We start from the raw sequence: 9,205 nt of genomic DNA on the forward strand, positions 1-9,205 counted from the left end.
ATTTCAAAAATATTAATAAAATGCCTTAATAATAATGATAAGTAAAACGAACAATTATTTCATATATAAAGACTAACAACGGCCAGACCGAAAAGGGGGAAAGAAACAGAAACAGTGAGGGGGAAGTATATACATTATTTGACTCTCTCCTCTTTACTGTCTTCAGTGGGACTTGAGTCAAACTGTTTGGGTTGAGTCTTTCTGTGTTTTTCTTTTACACTCACCCGCATGTCCACGGACGAAAGTGCTTTCCGGAGGAGACTCGGACCTGGAACGAGAACTCCGATAGGGAGTGACATAGAAGCACACAAAAAAAAACTCACTCTCAAATTCCACTATTTCCTCTCTCCACTTTTATTTTTCGAGCCTCATTTCGCTCGGGTATAAAAAAAAAACTTTCTCGGCCCTTTTCTTTTCTCGTTTACGCCCGCCCCTTGCCGACTGCCGATGTCTTTTTCACAAAAAAAAAACTAAAAAAAAAAGATTATTTAAATTAACATTGAACACTTCACAACACCACATATTTTTTTGCAGATTTCTGCCTTCCCGATTTCTATGGTCTTTCCCTTCGGACTTCGGACTTCGCAATCGGACTGTTTCCGACGATGAAATCACTCGCGATGCCACTCGAAAGACCCCGCCAAATCTCGGACTGTTCTTGATTGCGCTCTGGCTACGCTATATAGCCCTTCCTTGGCTCGCTCTCCAACTAGATGACTGAGTTCTTTTTTCCCCCAAAAACCACTCAACTCCCGATAGTGTGTCGTTGGTGCCCGTGACCTTGGGCCTGTAAACTTTTCACTGCTGCTTCGTCTGCTCCTCTGGACCCTTTTTGGCGTCCCTCGGACGCTCGATCTCCTCGACGCCTCGGCGTCTTTGCAACCTCGAAGCCGATCCGGGCCGGTTTTGAAACGGCGACGCGTCGTTCCTCTTTTGCAGTATCCACTGCGCCAATGGCCGGTCCTAGCTTGGAAAAACCAATGCCGGAATGACTCAAGCTTTTCTCCTCCCACCGCGATTACTCGTTTTTGAAGTTTTTTCTGCTGATGAAGAAAACGAATGCTCGGGTCCAGTGCCAAAACGGGAAGAGACCGAAGCCAAGCCCCTCAACAAGCTAGAACCCTCGGGCCCTCTCAAAGAACAAGATGAAATACCAGAGAAAGTTGACAATCTAAGCTGTTAGCTCTATCACTCTTTCCTATGCCCCTTTTCGAGTTGCGACACTATCGTTATAAATAGAAACTAGCGGACGAGATGTACCATTTGCGAATTAAATGATAGGACTTACGGCTCTTTCTCAATGCTCATAAGCGGCACGGCCTGCACATAACCTTACATTTAAATTGCCTCGAACTGTTGCCTGTGTGCATGGAACTCACTTTAGAATACTAAAGCCTGTACTAAACCATTTCGTTTTCTTCAACAGTAAAATAATTGTATAGCATGAATGCCACTTGCCATATAATTTCTATTGTTTTATATTTTGAATCTATTGAAGTTTTAGGAATGTTATGGGAATGGGTTCTGGGTTTTTCTGCTTCATTCCAAGTCTTCAGTCTTCGCCCCATACCGCAGGAGGGTACGCTGCCGAGTATATATTGCTCTGGCTTGGTGACGCGGACACCAAGGAAAGAGCTCCAGTACTTCCCGGCCGTGACTCCGGCAATCCCGACTCGTTTGCTTCATTTTCAAGTTCGCGTAGAGTTTGATGACTGCGTCGCAGATGATCCTTTTATGATCGCTTTTCATCTCCTTATTCCTCTTGCGCAATTTTTTGCATAACTCCCTCGTTGTGGGGGTGGACAGAATAATCTCTAGCGCGGTAGGAATTGATTACGTCTCGGGCACACCCCAGAGAGGTGAAAGCGGCTCCAGCGGAGCCGGTGGGGCAGCCATATTCAAGGCGATGGAGGCATTCGAATCAGAGTCATCGAAGCTGTTGCCTGGGATTTCTGGTGCTGCTGCCGCCGAGTTTTGGGACTGCTGATGCTGTTGGTTACTGGCGCTGCTACCTCCATCTCCTAGAATATAGTTTCTGCTGTTGTTAATGATGTGGCGACTGTTGGATGATGCCATGACTCCTTTGGAATCATTCCTACGCTGGGAAAATCTGTCCAAGGTCATGTCGTGATTTCTAAGATAGATTCCTAAGGATACATAGAACGACCATTACATAACATAGGGGAAACACACCTACTGAAATTTGTAAGGAAAGGAGATATATCAAATCTGACAATTGTCAAGTGTGTATTATCACTAGACCTCAGAATTTGCATATGCCAAAATATGCAAAGTATATGCAAATTATGCAAAAAATTTAACAACAAATTGCTATGTTAATCAAATCAAAAAATAATTTAAATGCTATTTAGAAGTTAAGGTATTGAAATTTTATTAACTATTTTCTTAAAAGGCTTAAAAGTTATTCGAAATAATTGGTATTGCAATAAACAAGTAAAACTGACGTTTCTCTCCAAAAATTATTTTGTACGCGGAAAAACTTTTTTCAACGTGACAGGAAGTAATCTGAGCAAATTTATATTTAATTATATTTTCATATGTGACTGGTTCAATTCCAGACAAATCTTCAGCATTTAGATTTAATATATTATTTATTTTTGAAATGATATTATTTATTAAATTTAAGGCTTACATAAAATATTAGCTTAAAAACTATTCGAGCACTAGCTAATAGGGCCTTCAGCTCTGCTGTTTAATTGCTCCTGTTAGATATATTCGTTTAATTTACATTTTTCTAAAAATTGCTTAATTAAATTAATGTTTTCAGGTTTAGTATGCTCAAGAAATGCTGAGGGCATTTTATCTTTAAAGAATTCTTTTCTTATCCTTGACCATTTTGTACAAAATATCTAAAAGGTGAGAGAGTGTCCCCACAAGGCGAACGTTGTGCGGTTTTGCCGGTTAACAGGTGTTCATGAGACCATTTTGTATGGCCGATACGTAGGCGGATGAACATGGTCCGTTTGGATTTTGTACATTTTGCTGGATAGAACGTGGGTGAACCACTCGGGTTCTTCCAATCTTCCAATCTTCAGAGTGTCTTTGGGATGAGATCTGGGTGATGAGCCTTTTTATATCATTTTCCTCAGTGGAAGTATGCAGGAAAGTTAAGGCCTTTGTGACGTGATTTGCTACTTGGTGGCGCCACCTATCGGTGATAATGTGAACTAACTTCGATCTCAATCCTCCTTCTCAACCATGTAAAATCCTCTCAAATCGATCCTTCACTCATTTATATTCTCTCTCCTCCCTCTTACTGTCAATGAACCTGTTTTTACGATTGGTCCCGTGTTGCGATTCAAACAACCCTCAAACAGGTAGGTCATCCCTTTGCAATGAATCTAATGTGATAGTTTAGAGGTATTTTTTAAGTGTTTCCTGAAAAACGGTTTCGATGCCCTTGAACCTTTCTACTTTCTCTATAATTTATATTCCTCCTTTGTGTACCTAACACTGTCCCATAGCAAAGTGCCTATATAATAACTACTCACAGCTAACAGCTAGTATATAAACTAGTAATCTTTCAACAACGATGGATGACCTCGAAATCATTTTTATCGATTCCCAACCGGAATCAACCATAAATCTGGACTCTCAGCCGAGCTCCGTAGACCTGTCCTTGATTTTTGGGATTAAGACCCAAACCTATCTCGAGAGCAACTTGACCTGGTTAAGTGACATTAAATGGGATGATGACGACGATGACCCAAGGAATGCAACGCCTAATAATCCATCATACATTTTCCCGGATGATGACAACATTTTCGATTTAGTAGATAATCAGGATGATGATAAAAGATCTCAACTCCAGGAACTACTTCGGGATGAAGATGATGATGACTTAATTGCTGCGGTAAAATTAGCTGAGGCTAAATTTTAATAATACGATTACATATTCATATAATAAGAATATTTTATTTATTTTTCTAAAAATAATATATACATACATATGTATATAATAAATATAACACATTTAACCACTATTTATTTTAAATGTTTTCTGTTTTACTTTTGATTGGTTGAATTTCACTTCTTCTTATTACAAGAGAATCATAGGATTCGTTTGAAACAGGTTTCTTCCAAGTGAGGATTACACAAAAAGAATAAGTGGATTTCAGGTAGAATATGTTGAAGAATGACCATCTCTAGCAATGCACGCATGTATTGACAGACATGTATGAGTGAGAGACGTAACGAACGACGTTCTCTTATCTCCCTTTTTGTTCTCCCTTTCGTTTCGGTCTCTATCTGCCTGCGATTTCCTTTAAAATCATATCGTGTTCACTCAAATAACAGTGAACAGATTGATTTAAAAGAGTTTTTTCATGATTGCAAGAATGATATTATCAATTTATTGCGTCACTGCATGAGTGAGTACAGATCCATAAAATACAATTTAAAAGTATATGGATTATACGTTAAAAACACTGATGATGAAAGCTTAACAGAAACAATGAAGCATTTCATTACTCCATACAAACCAATATATGAAAACGAGCTTATTGATGATCATCTAAATGATACCATAGAAAATTTGATAACTCTCAGCAGTGAATTCCAGGAGAAGGATTCAGGTTGGGCAATAAAGTGTTTTAAATATTTTGAACTTACCATGATAAAACTAGAGCATATCGCTGCAAACAGGTTTATCCAAGCTCCCAAAAAAATTAAGTCACGAAATGCACTCATAAATGTTAAAAATGACGATGATTTTTGTTTCAAGTGGTGTGTTTTAGCATCATTAGCCTATGGAAAACACCTTAAAACTATATATCAAACAGCAGCATTAAAAAAAATTTCCCGAGATAAGTTAACAATACCATCATCCTATCGATGCGGAAACATACGGCAAGACATCATTTATTATGAAGGAGTAAGATTAAATTTTTCCGGAATTGAGTTTCCAATAACAAGCAAAGGAATCAACCGATTCGAATCAGCAAATGAGGATTAGCATCAATGTTTATGAAGTCGATGAGAATGGAAAAAACGTTGTGGGACCCACAGTGAGGACTAAGAAAATTCGGACTCACCACATAAACTTGCTTGGAATTAATAGTGATAATATGCAAATGATGCATTATGCATATATAACGTGCATGAGAAAATTATGTTACTCACAACATAGTAAATCCCATAATACTGCATATTTTTGCGAGAACTGCTTGCAATTTTAAAGTACAACAAATACTATACATGACACTAAAGAGTGTGGAAAAGTTGCTGCTTTGTATCCTGAACCTAATACCAAAACTGTATTCAAAAGTTTTTCTAAAAAACTATCTCCACCAGTAGTAATTTATGCTGACATCGAAGCAGTTTTGAAAAATTACCATATAAATCTTAATGATCCATCAAAATCATCAACTACTATGGCACAGAGGCATACAGCATGTGCAGCATCATTTTATATTGTACATAAATACAATGATCATCTAAATGAGATGTGGACATACGAAGGTAAATATTTTAACATTCCAGCAAAGGCAATAAACTCATAAACATTATGATTTCGTTATTTCAGGACCGGATTGTATCCAAAAATTTAGTCAAGCACTTAGGATGAAAACCGATGGACTTTATGAGAAGTACTGGAAGTCCTATAAAAAACCAATCTATCAGTTTAACATTTGGGATGAGGATTATCAGGAACACGGTGATTGCTATGCCTGCGAGAAACAAATTTCTGATGATGATCGAGAAAAATTCTTTGATCAGTTTACAGGACAATATGTAGGTCCTATTCATAAGCTGTGTAAACAGACATTAAGATTAAGCGATCCCTTTTTCCCGGTAGTTTTTCATAACTTGTCTCGTTATGATATACATTTATTTGTTACGTCAATAAAAGATGAACTAAGACCCATTCCTTGCAATAAAGAGATATATATTGCGTTAACTCAAATTTGTAAGCTCGATGAATCTTATCTTCATCAATATAAAATTAGATATATAGATTCAAATAGATTTTTAAATTCAAGCTTAGAAAAGCTCGCTAGTTATATGAACATAGCGAATTTTAAAATTTTGAAAACTAAATATCAAGGTGAAAAATTTGATATGCTACGACGAAAGGGAGTATTTCCCTATGATTATTTGGATAGTTTTGAAAAATTTGATGAATCCCTGCTTCCTTCACGAGATAATTTTTATAATTCACTGAATGATGAGGAATGTAGTGTTGAAGACTACAACTTTGCTCAGAAGGTTTGGAGCGCATTTAATTGCAAATCTATTAGAGATTATTTAAAATTATATTTGGAAAGCGATGTTTTAATTCTTGCTGATGTATTTGAGAATTTTAGGAGTCTTTGTTCCCGAGTGTACAGGTTAGACCCCATTAATTATGTTACTGCTCCTTCAGTTTCATGGGATGCAATGTTAAAATACACAAGGGTAGAATTAGAACTTGTTAGTGATCCTGACATTTATAATTTTTTAAAAACTGCTGTTCGTGGATGGTTGACCCAATGTACTCAACGGATTGCAACAGCAAATAACAAATATTTAAATAATAAATTTAAGCCTACCGAACCCATAAATTTCCTTTCATATATTGACGCCAACAACTTATATGGATGGGCTATGAGTCAACCCCTTCCATTTTCTAATTTTAAATTTCTAAGTAACGATGAAATTTCATCTTTCAACGTTCTTAGCATATCGGCATCTAGTGATGTTGGATATATTTTAGAAGTAGATATGCGATATCCTAATGATATTCATAATAAGCATAATAGTTTACCTTTTTGCCCCGAAAATAAGATTCCACCAGGAGGAAAGCAGACAAAACTAATAGCTGACTTAAGTGATAAAAAGAACTATATAATCCAATTGAAGCAGCTACAGTTATGTATAGAGCAAGGTATGATTTTAGAAAAAATATCTAGAGTTTTATCATTTAATCAGTCCTGTTGGCTGAAACCTTATATTGACCTCAATACATCTCTTAGAAAATTAGCTAGCAATGACTTTGAGATAAACTTTTACAAATTAATGGTTGATGCCGTTTACGGTAAAACAATGGAGAATGTAGAAAAACGTCGTGAGGTTGCATTAGTTAAGCATTATGATTCAAGACAAAACTCAGCAGGGTTTAGACAACGCAAAGCAAGACATAATTTCCACAGTGTTGAAATCTTTGGAGATAATTTGGCTGCCATTGAATCAACTTAGTCCCGAATTTTTTATGATAAGCCCATATACATTGGAGTTAGTGTACTAGAACTTTCAAAATGGTTAATGTATGACTATTTCTACATTTTTCATTCTGTAAAATGTCCATCATCAAAAATACTCTATATGGATACAGATTCATTTATTATATCATCAGAAGAAGATTTTTATGATTTAATTAAATTCAATCCTAATCGCTTTGATACATCCAATTACCTAGCCTCAAACAGATTCGGTATCAATCTCGCTAATAACAAAGAGCTTGGATTAATGAAAGACGAAAATGCAGGAAAAATAATGGCGTCGTTTGCAGGATTAAAAGCGAAAGCATACTCATATTTAATTGTTAAAGATGATAACAGCGTAAAAAAGTCAGTAGTGAAACGATTAACTCATACTCATTATATTGAATGCATAAAAAAACTTATTATGGACAACAGAGAGTTATTAGAAGTAGAAGTAGAAGTAGTAAAATTTATACTGAAATTGTAAATAAGATAAGTCTAAATTATAAGGATGACAAAAGATTTATATTACCTGATAATATTTCAACATTAGCTCATAATCACTATGAAATTAAAAATATTTTAGGTGCTAGTAATAATACACAAAATATGGTATAAGTAAATTTAACATTATATTATTATTATTTTTTAATTTGTGGTTAATTAAAACTATATTTCAATGTAAAAAATACACAAAAATAAATTAAATCTGATAAATATTTTGCGTGCTTAATTATTTTAATATACTCTTTTTATCTATCCATGAATTGTGTGTTTCATCGAAACCTAACCATTTAACAAAAACTTGTTCTTTTTTCCTTCTGAGTATTTTTTCCACTAAGAAAGCATTTTCATCTTTAACTTTTTGGAGTTCTTGATCATAAAATGAGCCTTTGATCATTTCCCCCTTATAGTCCTCCAGTTCATATGTTACAGGATTAGTAGACTTTACTTTTAAAATTTTAAAAACTTCGGTTGTCCAGTTTGGATCATAGCCCTTTGTAAAAATACCTTTATATTTACTTATTCTAACAGGATCACCAATGGAAAACTTGTGTTTAGGAAATACCTTACAAATATTATAAGCTGTTTTCAAAATAAACTCTTCATTTTGTTTGCTTACATCTATAGGCCTCATTTCTATAGTACGGTGATATGAATTATTATAATCTTTTAGTAATTCATGCAAGGTATAAATCCACGTATGATTACCCTGCATACTAAAGATTTTCCACATACGATTTTTTAATGTTCTATTAAAACGTTCACAAATAGATGCCTTAAGGTGTGTATATGTATGGTAATGGTTAATGTTATTCTTTTTCATTAACTCTCCGAAGGCTACATTAAAAAACTCCTTTCCTTGATCAGATTGAATATTTTTAGGTTCATGTTTAGATATTTTTAATATTTTCTTCAATGCTGATAAAACATCTAAAGCTGTTTTAGACTTAACGGGAACTGCATATGCATACTTCGAGAACGTGTCAATTACTGTCAGCAAGTACCTATATCCTTTGTTTTCCTTATAAAAGGGTATCATTTCAACTAAATCGATTTGCCACGTGTCATTAATTCCCTTTTGTACGAATTTACGACGAATGAAATTTCTTCTAGCAGGCTTATGTATTTCATTAACAACTTGTTGCTTACTCATTTTTAATATAATTTTTATTTTCTATTGTTATGTTGGGATGATTGCTTATTTAAAAGTGTTTGCTTATACTCAAGAACATCGCGTTTTATTTGATAACACATTTTTTTGGAAATTTCAAAGCATAAACGGGTTAAATCTATTTGCACATTTCTATCATAAGTACCGTCTAAATCAGCTAGTTGAACATCAAATTTTTGTAAGGCTGCACACTTAGGAATAATATTATTATAGTAGAGGTATATAATTTGTTGCTTAAGTATCGTATTCCAACATAAAAATGTGGTAAAAAAAATCCCTAATCTTAAAAACGATCTCCAGGACTCACTATCAAATTCAATTTTATTTC

General features: G+C 35.0%; 1 long non-coding RNA gene across 1 annotated transcript; it reads left to right on the forward strand.

Moving 5' to 3' along the window:
• Positions 1-5,330: 5,330 nt before the first annotated feature.
• LOC117191347 lies at positions 5,331-5,887 on the forward strand. The gene is made up of 2 exons (XR_004474016.1): positions 5,331-5,481; positions 5,546-5,887. It is a non-coding gene; the product is annotated as an uncharacterized LOC117191347 (long non-coding RNA).
• Positions 5,888-9,205: the final 3,318 nt, after the last annotated feature.

Source organism: Drosophila miranda, assembly GCF_003369915.1.
Source record: "Drosophila miranda strain MSH22 chromosome Y unlocalized genomic scaffold, D.miranda_PacBio2.1 Contig_Y1_pilon, whole genome shotgun sequence".
NCBI classification, from domain to species: Eukaryota; Metazoa; Arthropoda; class Insecta; order Diptera; family Drosophilidae; genus Drosophila; species Drosophila miranda.